Raw genomic sequence first — 17960 nt, 5'->3', positions numbered from 1 at the left:
CAGGTGGATCGACATTGTTATTTAGCTTGAGTAGCTGTGTGTGTGTGGGGGGGGGGGGGGGGGGGATAACCAGACACGCAAATTACGTGGACACGTAAAATGTACGCAGCTCACACACCGTCTTATGCTGGCACTCGCGTTAGAGCGCACACGTCACTTTATTTGAAATGAAGTTTGTATGATTGGTTTAGCAGAAACCCTTATGTATTGAAATTTTGAACTGGTAACTCTAGACTATGGTTGGTAGTATCGTAGGCATGCAATCGAAACAATGCTGACAATTGTCACCTATGGTTTTATGTCATAAAATCAATAGAGACTACCATGAGTGCCGTAGGGGAGCTCTCCGGGAATTTCAACCATCTGATGTTCCTTAGCGTTCTCTGATATTGCACAATACAAGGGCCTTTTTTAATTTCGCCCGCATCGAAGTGCGACTTCTGCGAACGGGATTACACGTGTTATCTTCACTACATTGTTGTAGAACAAATAATCAAAACTGCTGTCCCCGTTCACGTAAGACAAGGGCTACCACCGCTTCTATATTAGGCATATGTTCAAGTAACACATTTATTCATTGCCTAAATCACATGCTTACTGGCTAAAGTTCATTGCAGCAGGTATTTCAGCACTTATTTTCTGCAGCTTTATTCTCTAACTATAACAAACCATAAGAAATTCTCTTATTTTTCCTGCGTAAGTTGTCTGATGGCGTTTCCAGTGGTTACATTCTCTCTGCCCCCCATTTGAAACACCCCATTGTGCGTGGTACGTGAGCAGGTGCCCACGTGACTGGGGGGAAAGGATGCAACAGACGTGTGTTTTTCATGCAAACATTTGTGCCTGTATTAATATGTGTTACCAGATCAGTGAAGAGATAAATAGCAAAGGCAACATTTTTTTCATACACGTACGTTTACTCACTCCTCATGTTACTTCATGGCAAAGAAGCTGCAGTACTGAATGAAAAGTTGGCATAGAAAATACATATATTAATCATGAATCTGAGCATACTATAAATAGGGAAGGACTGGCTGCCGCTTTAACTAACTCGAGGCACGGTAGATTTGAAGGACATACGCAGTTTTTGCCTGTTTGCTTGTTTTGCAATTTTCCACGTAAAGTCAACGAAAAAAATGTAGAAGTAAGCAATGATATAGGACAATTAGCCACTGTCGCTGTTTCTTACGCTTGCACAGCGATGACGCACACGATAGGATATATAAATTCTTACAAAATATAATCCAAGTTTTTTTTTAACACAGAAATTTATTTAAACTTGAAATATTATATAGAAGCATTTCACGCATTGTTCGAAGGTTCCAATTGTGCTAGAGTTTCCAAGAGTCAGTGGTAAGCATTTCTATTCGATGAGGGTTCGTGGTTAGGTACAAATGCAAGTACTCACTACAAAGTGAGCACTTCCTTGCGAGGACACCATGAGCGGTGAGCGCAATACCTTTGGTTTTCCGGTAACGAGATCAGCTGCAATTTTAATGTTAAACTAAATTTGTGTGGGTGAAATAGTAAGAAATTCAATGACATAAAGAAAGAAGAGTCAGCTTTGTCTTGTTGTTGTTGTTGTCGTCGTCGTCGTCGTCGTCATCGTCGTCGTCGTCGTCGTCGTCATTGTTGTTGTTGTTGTTGTTGTTGTTGTTGTTGTTGTTGTTGTTGTTGTTGTTGTTGTTGTTGTTGTTGTTGTTGTTGTTGTTGTTGTTGTTGTTGTTGTTGTTGTTGTTGTTGTTGTTGTTGTTGTTGTTGTTGTTGTTGGCACCTTGTGCATTCTACAGGCCTAATATTTTGAATTAAGTTGTTTTCATGGGGTTCGTGTGAGCAAATTTCTTCTCACATGTTTACGAATGTTTACATTAAATAAGGAAAAGCAGAGAATCTCTCAATGGTCGTTGCCTTGTTTCACACGGCCTAAGTGCATAACCAAATGTTGGTTTTTCATTAAGGTACAACAAGTGCGTACACCAAGTTTCTGATTAAGGTATACCGCATGAATGTGCGACTCCTTCACTTTAGATAAATAACTGCTTCTAATACAGGCCTAGCCAAATATTTCAAAACCTCTCCTTCCCTTGAATTTACCCATTTTCGACGAGCATATATACAAAATGCATATAAGGTATAGCAGAGCGCGATATATAAAAAACTGCGTTACTACTCGACGCACACTTAGTAGATATTGTTCCCACAATACTGCAGCAGCCGGTTCTATTTTCGCATTTAGGAGGTTTACTTTAGTATTCCGATTCATGTTTCTGTACCTCAAGAAACAGTCACGAAATCATTAACGTACCAATAAGTCATATTTAGTGATCTTCAAACAATATCTGAATGTGATATTTTCAACAACGCACTAATTGCATGGTTATTTTTATTTATTTTCCTAATAAAGAACGTTTGCGGAATAAAAAAATGGCACTTGCCTAGACTACAGTGCGCATTAGAAAGTAGTGACCTCAAAGCCAACCACTTTGAGGTAGCATGTCAAGACTTATACAATCCCACCATTTGCCTGTGAGAGAGTAGTGACGCGTTATTTATCATATTTCGCATGCTTCCTTTATCTGTCCAAAAAAGTTGGCGCTGAATCAGAGCGTTTCCAAAAGGAGCGCTGTTAGATGTCATTTTAACATGGTTACATGTGTCTTAGTCATATTTAATAATCAAATGAGTATTTGTCGAATAAAACATAGTTATGACTAATGAACTAATGTTCACTAACAAAAACATATAGTGACTACTAATTTCTTGCAAAATTTTATTGAAAATTTTTAGAACGTTAGAAACGACACAAATTTATATAAACTTTCTTTTTCCATTCATTCGTCTATTTTTATGTTTAAGTAAATAGAATGAACGTTTTCAGAAGGGGAGAGAAAAATATTCTAAATGCTAAATGTCTTGGGAAAAATGTCCTTTTCGAAATCCAAGTATAATTTATGCTATAGCGGCAATAGATTACTTTTGTAAAGTCAGAATACTACAGCAATTAAAAATTTCACTGAGTACGATATGCACTTACTTTTTTTAAATGTGTTGTTTTTAGTAAACAGTCAGAAAAAATATACGCCTATATCTTTAAAATAAGTTAGTTAAATTTCAATTTGTTGCTGAGTAACTTAAAATTTAAAGCTTTTAGTACAGCACACCGGGAATAACATTCACTAGGAGTGCATCGCATAACGGTGTTCCTATTTTTCAAATGTGAATATTTTTACAACAAGCAGTGGCTCTTATTAGGCACTATGAGTTTTATTTGTAGTAAGAAAAGCACTGAGTACCTTCTCCGAAATTCTGCCTGAGTATCGGCTTGTTGCCTCTTCAGTTGTGAATTTGATTATAAGAATTGCATTGAAGTGTTTCTATAGAAATGTAGCGCAACTGTGCCTTTATTATCCTTCGCTGAAGACACCTTAAAACGTACTTTGTTGAACAATGTTGTCGGCTTACTATTTAAGACAAAGCTTTCGAGCAACCGCTCGCTCGATTGTGCAGGAGCTTCTATAACCAGTTCCGTTTGTATTGGTATACCTCAATGCAGAGACTGAAGCTGTTTGATGGAAGGTACATGCTTTAAGCCTCTCCAACAAAATGAAGACAATGGAGCTATTTTCCCTGTTTTGTACAATGATACTCGTATTTTCTGCCTTTTCCGCCAGCAAAAAGACGTGTAAGTGTTTGTTTTATCAGTACTGTTATTCTACTACAATAACTTCATGCATTGTTTTTCCAAAATATAGCTATAATGCCACTTTATTCCTACGTTGCCTAAATTAGATTAGTCATTAGGTAATATTGGTGCTCGTAGGCCGTCTTGATGTACGTCAAAAGTGTTCTTGTGAGCGCGAATTTGATTTGTCAAATATGTCCAAAACTGCCCGAGTGAACGTTAAGTAGTGATTATACTGCAAAAAAGTCATCCGTCCTATCCACATCCTCGAAATAGAAACCAACATATAAACACATTTCCTTCACACCTTTTTTTTAATGAACCACATTCTCCGCTAAATATCAGGGCAAAGCACGTAAAGTGTCTGTTTGCAAAGTTGCGGTAAGGTATTTTTTTTTCTTATCGCCACCTTCATCTTTCGGGGTTTTTTTATTACAGTCTTCGCTGTCTCGAAACCGAGCAGAGCAGTGGTTTCGTAACAGGTGGCTTGGAGCTGCATCCGTTATCACCACATAATGTATAACTATTAAGACCCGCTTCTTTAAAATTCAAGCAAAATAATCACTGCTGTTTTGAAAGTAATCTTGGTGACTAAGTTACGAACAATCTTACGTGTTTTTAACTGTCAAAATCGCGCGATGAACAGGCACAACGCCTTTCGGGACACAACATTTATCTTTGAAAACATGGCGTAGCTTCACGAGCACAAAATTTTCAGTTAACTAGTATATCAGTATTACTGCTACTTGGGTAAGCTGGCATCGGTTTATAATTAAATTCACTAGAGTTGAACAAAACGATTGGACTCATAAGTGAAGAAACGACGCACGCTTAATGCAGTGGTTCTTGTATGCGTCGTTCCTACATCTAGCAGTATCTCAGTTGATTGTTGGATCTAAATGTGACCAGTGCGGCTTAGAAACGGTTCGAAGTCGTCGAGCTGTGTAGCAGACTACATCTCAGCGATTATTTCGTAAGGCATGAAAAAAAAGTTATGATGCAAATAATTTTTCGCTACTTAGTACTGATATTTTTAGATAGGCGGATCCTATTCAAAATTGGCCGGTTAATTGAAGTATTTTATTCAGGGCATGCAGTTCCGTTTGAAGGAGTCTAAGTGAGCGTACAACTTGAAAAGAAACCAGTAGCTTGAATAACGAGTAGCGCTCCAACGATGAATGTCACTGTCTATAACCATACCTATAATTTTTTTTCATGCTATACCGACGACGCTAAGTGCCGCAGGTGTAATCACTTAATGCGGTATACCAGGTTTGACCACATTTAGTGCTATTGTTTTTTGAGACCGGCTCAAAAATATGTTGAACAAAAAGGAAATTTCTGCGTTATTGTTGAGCGCTGAAATTTATTGTAATTTCTGAAGACCTTCTGTACGCACTTTTCTTACTAGTAACAGATTCAAAACTATGCAAACAGACAGCAGTTTGCGAACACCAATGGGAAATTCTCTGCCGCTCAGCAGGTGGACACTGGTTATTAACTTGTGGTAAGTACTTCAGCAATTCTATAAACCTGAGGATCTGAACCTGCTCGTCCAATTTTATGGTTTCAAAAGGCGACGATACACACGGCACAAAACAAAAAAAACGGAGTCTGAAAAAACTATCCCATTTCGCTCCGTGAACCTGTATATCAGAGCAAATCACACGATGAGGAGATTACAGAATCTTGAACAGAGCTACTAACTAATTTAATAGACTATTTTAGCTATGTGTGCGCAACCGTGCTGTGACATCAAGCCATTAAAAAAAACAGATTGTGTCTGAGAGCTGCCGTGGACGCTTAACTGAATCTCTCGACTGTCTTGATCGATCGTCACTATTTATTGTGTTTGCAGGGTCATTATTATTTTTACGGTGGTGGTGTCGATGGCTTTGTCGCGCGAGCCGACACTGATCGGCCCACGTACAAACTTGGAGGCATCCTTCGCCAGAGCACAGCGTATAACCCCTGACAGGTAGTGAGTAGTGCGGATCGTTCCATTTCTGTGTCAAGTGGATCCGAAGCGCTCCAACAGTAATCGTGTTAGCCACTTTATGCCCTGTCAGGAGATAATGATGTTGCAATCACGAACGACTATTATAGATTTCAGTCGGTCTGTCATGCCAGACCCAATGAAAACACGTTCGCATCATTATCCTCATCTTGTTCTGGAGTGTATTCACAGAAATGTGCACTTTACAACAAAGTCTATACAGTGAATGCCGAGATGATTTTGAACAGCTGTGTTTTGGTGATAATATTGCTCCTGTAAACACTCACTTATTGTAGCATTATTGTCTCGTAAATACAGCAGTTCGACGTCATCTGGGCATTCCCTGTAGAGATTGTGGTTGTAAACTGTATTTTTTAGAGTGCATCGTTGTCGCAAAACATCGCGAGCAGCTCACACACACAATCATCGAGGTTAATGTTAATCAACAACTGGGTGACCTCTATGGTACCGTGCGTTTCATTGCGCTCACTAAAATAATAATTTTGTATCTGGCTACGACGCAACATGTTGTGCACTTGTTATGAGGCGTGCTGTTTGTATCATGTTCATACATTTTTATCAGTTTTTCTTAAATAATAAGCTAAACCCAGCTCCCATGTTGTTCTTTTTCTTGTCCTCAATTTTTTTCTTTTTATTTTTTCTGTGCAAAGATGTTGATTGCGAATCACCAACTAGCCGAAAGAATAAATTTATCATGATTACTAACTACCTAATAAGTGAAGTACAGTACTTCTAATTTTGTGATAATTTAGCTTTTTAGCATAGTAATGTGATTGATACGATTGAACGCATTTGAAAAGCCAATAACGTACCAGTGTCCACTGTATTCTTAATATTGTTTGAAAATCAGGGAAAGATTGCAAGGTTTAGACAGACACATCAAAAAATTGGACATCACTATGTTTCGGCACATCTAACTCTCAATAAATATAGCTTTCACGCATGTTATTTGTCAGCATAGCCCACTTGACGTACACTTTCTTCCATTACGTGATATCCCGTTCCCTGCTCAGAAATTAAAACACGCTTTTTTTTTCGCTGTGGACTTTGTTTTGTTTTGTTTGTTTTTTACCAGGAGAAAATAGAGTAGTCTGCCGGAGCTATTGGCGATCGACTTGTGCCCGACCATCTGTTCGTTTTTGCCAATCAAGTAGGGTACATTGCATGTGTCGTTGTGGTGAGTGAAAACGAAATACTTTTACTTAGCAACAAAAATGGTACGTGTTAGAAAACTGATCACAATGATTTTAAATGTGCTTCTGTATTTGAAATATTTAATGACAAACCGAATGTGCCACTGTCGTTTACAATTTTTTTCTACATTATACTGGAAGCACTCGAACTGATTTCAGCAATCAAAATTACGAATAAATCAAAGCTGCGGGAAAATTTCCCATAACTTATTCTGTTGACACGGACATTCCCATTAAATAACTGATCCACTCGCAACACAAAACACTCAGTGAGCGCCAGTTGGGTCTTCTTTGTTGAGCGTTTTCTACACTTTCAGCCATGTCGTCTCACTTTAGCGTCAATTGACTGTGCCGCAAAGCATTTTACAAGTATATGTTACCTGTATTTTTCTTTGACCATTCTTCCTTCTTTATCTCTCACTTTGAGACATTCCATTTTATATCGCATTTTCTTCTTTTTCTTCACCTAATCTTCAGCGCTTGTGAGCCCCCTAACAAGCTTTGCAAATGGAAATAAAATCATTCATTTTAACTTTACACTTTCTTCAATAGAAGATAGCAGCCATCGTTACCAAGCCTTCCACAGTCTCGGGCAACTTACGGTGAATGGCATTACATGAGAGCAAGTTTTCAAAAAAGTTACCAAAAATGGGCCACTTAAACATTTGTTGGGTGTTTATTATGAATGAGCTGATATTGTGTGCGATATTCCACCACATTTTCTTTGAATACCAATTTCTAATAAGAAAATAACACGGTTCGGCATATAAAGTTTTATTTTCTGTCCGTTTGGCTCTGTGTACAAGTTTACAAGAAAGTGTAAATTTTAGGCTGATGCGCGTAATAAATATATGCACAAAATCCAGCATCTGCGCACAGAAAACAAATGTCCCGAAAATATTGGTGCCAGCAGTACGGTATGGTGGTGTTTCAACTGCTTTACTGGTTATGCTTGCTCATAATTATGATTGGCATGGTTCTGCATAGGTATAAAACAAATTAGCACTAAATAAAGATATCATTTGCAGCACCCTAGGAGAAGCTCTTTTATCTTGATCACGTACCGAAAAAAAATCACATTACCAACACGCTGCAGGATTGTCAGAGCGAGCGAAATGCTGATAAAATGGCGAAAATTTCTCATACAGGGCCTGAGCTACGAGGGTAGTTCTGGTTGATTCGCTAATTTTGCGGTGAGGGCTCATGATTTACATGACCTTCCGTAAGTAAAAATATTTAAAGCTTCACAGCTGTTTTCGAGGCATCAAGGAAGTGAACGTAAGTCTATAAAGAAGTTTTAATATTAAAATTCAACACCTGCGTTACGATGTAGTGAATTCCGCAGCTTATAGCAGACGTCGAAATTTCGATTCAGCCAGTGCAAGTATCCTACTACCTGATAAATTGCATAAATTAACAAAAATGAAGACGTACGAAAGTTGTATCACCATCTTTCTTTGAATTCATTCAGTTCCTCTTCTTTTTCACAGCAAGAGCAACCAGCTTGTAGAAGAACTTATGATCTCAAAAGTACGTATAGTTGGTTTCTGCGTGCTCTTTTCATTGTCGGTTACAACTTAATAAGTACAAGCTCTGCATTTACAACTGTTACGCATCTGTCATTTGTCTAAGCTAGAGAGCCGTACCAGGTGCTTTTCATTCCAAACTTAAATACTTCTTCGCGGCTAACCTAATCAATGCGCATATTTATAATCAAGAACTTCGTCGTCTCTACTTCACATATTGCTTTTTTTGCGGCAGCAGAAATGTGAAAATCCTTGTCAAAATTAGCCAGAAAATTAATTTTAATGGAAAACGAGGGACACGATCATGTTTCCGTGCAAGAGAATCACGTATACCTGAAATTTGCAAAAAGTGTGTGACGGCATCTGGCATGGTTATCTAGTGCTTAAGGTACTTGACTGCTAATCCAAAGGTCATGGGATCAAATCACGGCTGCTTTGACTGCATTTACGGTGGAGGCGAAAATGTTTGAGTCCCGTGTAGTTAGATTTAGGTGCACGATGAAGAACCGCAGGTGGCTCGAATTTCCGGAGCTTTTTTATGGCGTCTCTCATAATCATATGGTGTTTTTGGGACGTTAAGCCCCGACAATTACTATTATTATATGATGCCGTGGAAACCACCTAATGCAAATAAACGAAGCACCGATGCATTTTTTTTTTTTGGCATGAGACAGTGGTGGCTGTTGGTGTAGCTTCCAGATACTGTTTTATTGTAAGTATACCTTCAAGTTTACATGCCTTGATGTTCATCAAGTTTACCTGGTCTTTACAAAAGTGCCTCTTCTCAAATACACAGGTTCATATTTACTTTTTAAGGTGTTAGTCAATTGGCTAAACTCAAAAGAAAATTATCTTCAAATATGTAAACTTGCTGCAACAAGAACTTTGGTAGTTGGTGCCGTACAGTGGTACTTGCGAAGTTCTTTAGTCGGAAGTACAGATTAGGCCCAAACCTACGTAGTGAGTAACACTGTGCGTCAAAAGGTGATTTGCAGTTGAAAGTAAGATGCTCACGATCTTCTGAGGAGCACACTAACACCAGTTTTATACTGTACTAGAGCGAAAACATCATGACTCTTAACAACTTAACAGCTACAAATAGCCTTAACTACAATGTTGGTTGGCGCGTTAGCCATGAAGTGTCGGTAAAGCTGCCTGTTTCATAATTCTAAGTAGGAAAAGCTGGTGGGACGGGCCTTCTTGTTCATGAGGTCGAGCCGAACATGAACACTTTTTATCAACATTGCCTGACTAACGCACTTATTCTAACCGAAGTCTTTGATCTAAGAGCTAACGTTCCTAATTTAGGCGTTGGTTCTCGAGAACTACCCCTGTTGGTTGACAATTTCGGAAGCCTTCATTACAGTACCTTCAATCATATCATGATTTAGGCGCGTAAAAACCCACAAACTATCAATAGGTGTAGTGTAAGGGAAACAACGAAGTTTCATATAGTTTTGAGGATGTGTCACGTATACGCGGTAGTATAGCCAGCAAGTTTGGGGGAGGGGGAAGAATAATCCCTCTCCGCTTGGCTTTCCCAGTGCTGGATGACCTCCCAATTGCCTCTTCTTCTATGTTTTTTCAAATAGAAATTCAGTTGAGAGCTGGCGTATGTCCCGCGCATTCATTCTTCGTATGTGCACTAGCGCTGCACCACTCTGACTATGAATACTATATAAAAACACATGAATATTTCTAAAGAAGCTCAAAAGCATGGTTTAACTAAGACCCCTATATTGTGCTTGCTCTTAGTAGGCATACCGTGAGAGGCACACGCACATGCGACCTAACTTCCGGAAGCCCTTTATATCTGTTTATGAATCATTATGATAGGTTGTTCTAGTGAGGAATACTCGTACTAAAAAAAACTTGAAACAGGGGCCATGGAATATTTGTAATTGTAGAATGATGTGTGGGCGTGTATTCTACGCGTCAAAATCAAGTCTCTTGAGCATTGGTAATTGAGCATTGTCTTCCATAGTACTTTTTTTAGTGTGCAGGTTTCAACATAAGTGGCATTTTTTAAGCTCTCATTTTACTATCCCAAAAGTTTATGCCTGTGTATTCATCTATTTTCCTTCTTTTTACTAACATTTGACAAAGCACAAATATTTAGTGCTGTGGAGGGTGCACTAATGTTTGCTGCGAGTGTTCCAGCACGGTAAACATTTACAGATACTACCATACTTTGCGGACTGGTTATTAGGAATATATCATAGGTTGAGAGGTTTGTTGCACTTAATGCGGAAGCACCCACCGCATTTTAGCTGCTAATTGTGTTAACATCAGTATGGGCCAGTGTCCACTTATATCAACCATGCATAAACATAATGGCGGCCAGTGATATGAGCTGCTTCAATGCAGCGCTACGGCAGATATGGACTATAAGAAGCAGAGTTTATTCTGACATTCTACATGATGGAGTGCACTAAGGCCTACATATCTTCACTGATCCCAGCGAAGGATTCCTCCTCATATATGCTAAATTAGATGTCTTAAAATTCGTCGCTGATCCTCACGCGACATGACCAGACCACAGTCTCTCCGGTGCTTCCAAGTTTCTGTTCTTGCTGCCGTCCAACGTGGAACCTATATCGAGGACGTTACATCATGGGTCCACGTTGCCACTTTGGTTACCTTTGTCAACAGTGTTCTTCATTTTGACACGTGACAAAACAGTAGAATATGTTCAAGTTGGCTGGAAACTAACGTTCAAGTTTACAGCAAAATCTCAGCTCTTTCTCTCTCAGGAGCTGGTTACCGATGGCGCAGGTGACATGTTGCTAATTTTGAAAGAGAAAAGAGTGACATTTAACTCTTCAATAAAGACCATTTATCATTCGTGATCTTGCAATGTACTTTCTGCTCGCCATATTTGGTGTGTTCGAGCACATAGTACCTGTAGTCTCACTGGCAGCTTCTTTTTCTGTCTATCTCGTAATTCCGGTAGGTCCGGATGACACTCCTTGTCTGTTCGTGATGCCGTTCGGTGACTTCCATATGGCTATGGTGTAGGAGTGCATCGAGCAGCTAGCGATATACAAGAGAAGAGTTAGAACAGCGGTGTCTGGCATCTGTAAACAAGGAAATGCCGCTATGACTAGGTTTATGTTTTTTTTTAGGATCTGTTCATTGTTACTATGTATAACCTCCAGCACCACTAGTATTTTACTGTAAATAGCAAGTTATCGAATGTGCCCATTATCTCCCCCCAGCTCTCTCGTAACGTCCGATATGAAGTAAATATTTTGGACGAAGCAGACACTACAGAAGTTCGAAAAAGCGATTACTGGTCTTTTATGAAAAACTGAGTGCTTCCGCGTTACGTTAGGGCATAAGAGTGACTCAAGTTTATGAAACAAAATAAAATTAACGCCTGAGAGCAGTTCGGCAAACTGATCACTAGCTCACCAGCCACTGCATTAGCTTGCGGTGGTCAAAAAAAAAAGGTTGAAGAGCAATAGTTACATCCATACTTGCTTTTCAAAACGTATTAGTCTACTTAAAGTAACTTTCGGGTGTCAGTGCTTTCAAACTAATTCACGTTTTCTACATTATTTTACCTCTTCATCAGAACAGACTGGTGGCACCAGCCTATGCATTATCATTGATATGAGCAAGCATTTGCAGAATGCCACACAGATTCGAGTCATGGAGAACTGACCGAAGAACACAGCCATGTTCACTCAGCAGCCGAAAAAAAAAACAAGATTTTATGTTCTTCTGAATGCTTCGACCCGGAGTTATTGGTGTAAAAACAATTCGCGAGTTGATTTTTTTTAACTGTTCTCAGCGTGGCACCCATAAATAAAACAACATTACAACACTTTTCAAGCGTTTTATTATGGTGTTTCTTTCACAAGCCGAACACTTTGCCTCGTATGTTCCCCTTCATAACGAATTGTAATGAGCAGTTGAATGTGTTGTACGTGTAATGCGGTAATTACAAAGGTTAGTACCAGCTTTCTTTATGGTTACCCGGTGACAGACCGAGCGGCACGTTTCAGCTTTGCTGGTTAACCGTGTGTGTATACGGAGTGCTTGGGCGGTGATTTTGCTAAGAAAGCGCCATGTCACTTTTAAAAACGATAGTCCTTATTCGGATTTTTCGAGGCGGAAATTTTGGTCTGTCTGTATGTCTGTCTGCCATATGATTCAGCCACCTGGCCAAAGTTTAGGCACTTGCTGAACGTACAGCCATCTTGAACTGACAGCTGCGTTCACACTTGTGAACATTGTCTATCAAAAATCTAATGTTATACCTAATGCGAAAGTAATAATTGGTGTTTCTTCATTGTGTTTCTAATTCTTTTCTTCTTTGTCTTGTTCACATTATCTGATTGATAACATGACTATCACTTCTCTTTGGCACCCCTTTGCTCTACCAAACTTTCTTTCATTCGAGTTGAGGAGCTGTGTGGTAGCAGGCGTGGGTCTGACTACCAATCGGACTTGGTAGCCTAAGTTTACCTTAGCACCCAAGTTGAGGACTGGGGCCATAACTGGTAACAAGCAAGCAGGCTCTGGGACAAGACGACTTAAGGCATACGCGCCACAGCAGCCTTGGTTAGACCCAGGATGGCAGCGGAGGCAAATGCGGTCGCTGGAGTCTGTGATAAAGCTGTGAACTGTTGTCCTGGACGAGGATGTTTGAAGAAAAAACCAGGTGAGTATTCGCAAGTTTCGTAGACTGTAACGCTGCCCCACGCTCACCAGCTTATCTTTTCTATAGAGTATCGGAGTAGCAGCGGGGCAGCGGCACTCATAGCATGTGCATGTACGTCTTGGCTGGCGTTGGGCTTTCACTAGAACGTTTCTGTTGTAGTTGGCGGGCGCACAAAGGCCACTGCAATCGTTGCACAGTCTCCGTTTGCGCAAAGGGTGAACTTTTCCGACACAGCGAAGTAACAACTGAGACGCTTATTCGCGTTCATCTGCACCTGTGAGTACGTTTCGTGCGTCATTTGTTTAGGAGAACTGCGAGGCACACTTCGATCTAATTGCCATTCGGCGCGTGACCTTCCAATTTGTTGCTATTGCGCTCATTGCTTCGCCTTTTCGGCAAAGCTTTGACTTCTTTCAAAAACGCGTCAAAAATATCAGCATTGCTATAACTTAGTGAAATTTTACATAGGCAACTATCCACTCACAACTGAGAACACAAAAAACACTATATGTTATAACACTATTTGGGGTATTGCATGACAAACCACGTAATGATCGTGTGGCACGCCTTTAGTGAGGAGTGGCGTGCATGGTCATCGCACGCCGAAACAAGTGATGTGTTTGGCATTCAGGACCTATTCGTGTTCAACGGCGCATCATATCCGAGTTTTTGAAACGTCTAGGTGGCACATAATATGCGACTGCAAAATGGGGTAGAGCCATTACGAATGAAAACAAAAAAACAAAACACTTCAGTGCAGGCCGCACATGTGTTTAAAGACTCCTACACTTTCTGTGGGTGTCATATTGAACCACCTTATGCGCTTCTTTATGCGACGAAACTTGCAAATAGCTTGAATATAGTCAAACATGCCCAGTAAGAGGAGGATTAGCATTTCTTTTATTCAAGTGTACAATGTACACACTACAGCTAAGTTTTCAAGAAAAAGTGAATGATGCCATTTTTTTCTGCATTGTTATTTACTGTACAATGTGCAAAGGGTTAATGATAGTAAAGGCTAGTAATATTGGGCGTGGTAATTATTCATTTAACTAGTGCATGCTATGTTATAAATATTTCATTTTATTTCAGCTAATTAGCCCTAAAGACCCCGGGGGTGTTACAAGGGTTGGGGTATACAATATAAACAGAAAAAAAAATACAGAGACTGTTCACAAAAAAATCTTGTTAATGCGCCCGTGAAGGCAGTTGAGGTGGCGATAAATGCGATGTGGGGAGAAAGGCCGTTCCAGTCTTTGGCTGTGCGATAAAAAAAAAATGATGACGAGCAAGTGACAGTGCGCGCACTTGGACAAGCAACGTTATATGAATGGCCAATGCGCAGTGAAATGCGTGAAGGAGGAGGAATGTAAGGTGCACGACGAAGTGAACTGTTGTATAACATGTGATACAATGATAAGCTCGCGGTACGACGGCGATGAGCCGTCGATTCCAATTCAGAATCTGTTTTTAAAGGTGGAACACTGATGACGTATGACAATGATGAATTATTATACCTTACTGCACGACTTTGCATGGAATCTATGGCGTCGTTGAGGTAGTTCTGATGAAGATTCAATATGGGCGATGCATATACGAGCTTAGGCCTGTCCAGTGTTTGATACGCGAGTAGATTCAAGGGTTAAGGAGACTGCGAAGGTTACGTTTGAAAAATCTTGAAGTTTTGTTTGCAGATAACGTTATGTTAGTCGCACGGGAGCACCAGTTGAGATCATGTGTAATTTTAACGCCTAGGTACTTGCATGAGTTGACATGGTCAATGGGGGTGTTGTCAATTGTGAAAGTAATGTGATTGCAAATGTCTCCGCGAGAAATCGACATAGACTTACATTTATTTGTATTCAAGATTATCATCCACTGATCACACCAGTTTTTGATGTTATTTATGTCATTCTTTCATGAGATGTGGTTGTTGTTGTTAATGATAGACTCAAGTATGATTGACTGTGGGGGCCAAAGCTGTTTTTTTTTTTCGTGGTTTCTGTTTCTTGTTTTCCCTCTTTCTATCACTTTCATTCTATACTTCTCTGCTGTGCTGCTTTTCAATCTTTCTTTTGTTTTTCTTTTTCTCTTACCGTTCTCTCGTCCATAGCAACAAATGCACGTTATTTTTTTATAAATGCTTACTCTCGTAATTGCGTCTTTCCCGATTTGCGTGGCATATTCACGACTCAAACTAAGCACTCGCCACCTGTCGACAGCACATAAAAACGACGCTAACAGGGCCAACCTTAAAATGGTCTATGTAAGCACGCGGCGCGCGTTGAAAAGCAGCCGCATAGTTCCTTTATTTGCCCCATGCCGCACGGGCCAGCCCGAAAAAGAATAAAGTGGTGTCCATTAAGCCATGCTTGGCATCACGGTGTAAAGACGGCAACGTATTTATCTCTTCCCGAACAATGCAGGTGACGCGCGACGGAGAATCGCGCAAATCAGAAACTTGCGCATCGGAAAGGTGATAGACACTACAGTAGTTTTTTCTAATCCATTCACTCGTCATGACTTAATTATCTTCGGTGAGTACATCGTTGTTCAGTGAGCATGCATTTTCATCAATATTTTAGCGTCTCCAAGCATGGAGTATAGTTTCGTCGATATAAGCAAGCGCATTCATTTGGTCCGTTACGTGTGTGACTGCATTTTTCGCAAAGGCCTTTTTTCTTTGCAAGCCGTAGTGCTGCACAACGACTATATTCGACGGCACGTTTATAATTGCCAACGCGGTTCACTGCTAGTGAGTTCATCGACTGTCGACGCTGTGTTCACCGCTATCAGTGCCGCTGTGTTTCGCTGTAATCTGAATTTCTGTTCACCTGCCACAAGCTCAGCCAAATAAGCAGTTCCATCTTCGACCTACAGTCTGCTTCCTTCGTCGAGACCTCAACCCCGTGACAATATCAAGACCATGCATTCGTAGCATGCTTAATGTGCGCGCATATCTCTCCTTTAAATATCAGCTACTGCCAACACGAACAAGCGAGTGTTCGGAAGCACACGACTTAATTCATTAGAAACTTCATGACATGATCGCGAACGAAAAGACAGGACCACAGTTATTACAATCCAAAGTACGACTGACCTTATCTCAACATACACTGTCCCAGGCATAGCTCTGTTTTATAATAAAGTGAATGGCATGCATTAGTTACCGACAAGACAAGGGAACTGCTTGAGATACGTGCGATCGGCAGCAAGAGTCGCAGTGCACTTAGCTCAAAAACTGTCAAGGACTTGTCTTTAGCAGTGTGGGGATGCAGCACAAAAGTGCTACCATGTTTCGAAAAGATGGTGATTATACGTGGGGTTTAACGTCCTGAAACGACCATATGATTATGATAGACGTCGTAGTGAAGGGCTCCAGAAATATCGATCCCCTGGGGTTCTTTAACGAGCACCCGAAATGAAGCACACGGGCCTACAGCATTTTCGCCTCTGTTGAAAATGCAGCCACCGCAGCGTGAATTCGATCCCGCGACCTGCGAATCAGCAGCCGAGTACCTTAGCCACTAGGCCGCCGCGTCGGGGAGCAGGTTTTGAAAAATCCTGCTGCACATGAGTAGTCGCCTTCTTTAATCTCGGCCTCTTTAGGCAGGTTGTTCAATTTGAAGAAAATATGATGCGGTTCGCCGAAGAAACTCTGTTTGCGTGCACCGCACCAGTATTTCCCGTGACGGGTAAAATTATTTATGCCGATCAGAATGAGTTGGTCTGTAGTCAGCCATCTTTCTTTTTTCGGCCAGTGTTACCAGCACACGAAGCGCTTTATGGAGGGAATACCCACCTAAGTTTTCGCTAGCGCCCCACGCCAAAAAGGTCATAAACAGGTCTATTGCAAATATCATGACTCGAATAAGATCAGAACATAGTCGTTCACTACGGCCGTCAAGTATTCTTCTACTATGAAGCCTTGTCATTTAACCAAACTGCTTCAAAGAAAGATCCCATAAACCCATCGTTTTGGGCAGCGACAACTGGGCATGAGCGTTGGCTCTACGCTTTTAGAACTATGTAACGAACATGGCCTATGCCACTTATGGTATGCACGGCATCGCACCGTAGTAGGCACCTTATTGCGATAGAGCTGATGCGCTTGCTCTAATGAAAGTGCTGATGTTACGTCGGACCAGTGTATGTCATAAGGCTGGTAAGCTCACAATAGGCATACATTTATTGAAAATATGAAAGTACGATCGACCCCGTGACCGTATGCAAGTATGATGAAGAGTAGCCATTTAGGTATACTCCTAACAGAAACCGAAACTGGCATTGGCTGCTACTCGAAAGATGTTTTGTATAAAATTTATTGCAACAATGGTCGAGATCTCCTGAATGTTTTTTGTTGTTGTTGTTGTTGGCTGTCGAGGACGACCTTGCCACAAGACGTTGAGATGAACTGATTGATAAACATTCGTGTTTGAAACACGAGTTTATCAAGCAGGTGAAAAACTAAGATGGGCAAAGTAGTACTTTGACAGGGCAACGCTTTACTTACAAGTGAATTTTTATTTATCAAAACGACAGCGATTCGGATGCAGATGTAGCCACTGACCAAGTTAGGTGAAAACAGGGAGACGTTTTAAGATCTGTACGAGATCCCGAAAGGAGTCAAGGACTGCGATCAAGGAAATCATATGGGCTCCGGAACATATCTTTTCACCCTGACTTTTTCAGAGACCGCATCGGCATACTCATAATGATACACGACCATACCAACTATCGTCGAGCTCTTGACAAGATAGTATAGCATCTAAAACCACTACAGAACCAATTGCACACGCGTAGTCCAAAAGAAGAACTAACTGCTCGCAGAACCTGGACAAATATTGCTGTCCTGCTTTGCAGGGCAATTTGG

At 40.6% G+C, this 17960-nt stretch overlaps 1 long non-coding RNA gene across 1 annotated transcript; it reads left to right on the top strand.

Annotated features, from left to right (window-relative positions):
• The first annotated feature begins 1257 nt into the window (after nucleotides 1-1257).
• Nucleotides 1258-12255, top strand: LOC119167934 (uncharacterized). Its single transcript, XR_005109360.2, has 6 exons — nucleotides 1258-1446; nucleotides 3554-3682; nucleotides 5094-5189; nucleotides 6775-6876; nucleotides 8383-8422; nucleotides 11996-12255. It is a non-coding gene; the product is annotated as an uncharacterized LOC119167934 (long non-coding RNA).
• Nucleotides 12256-17960: the final 5705 nt, after the last annotated feature.

The sequence above is a fragment of the Rhipicephalus microplus genome, chromosome 6 (assembly GCF_043290135.1).
Source record: "Rhipicephalus microplus isolate Deutch F79 chromosome 6, USDA_Rmic, whole genome shotgun sequence".
Taxonomy (NCBI): domain Eukaryota; kingdom Metazoa; phylum Arthropoda; class Arachnida; order Ixodida; family Ixodidae; genus Rhipicephalus; species Rhipicephalus microplus.
Note: the sequence above shows the minus strand (reverse complement) of the source record. Positions and strands in the feature narration are given on the sequence as shown.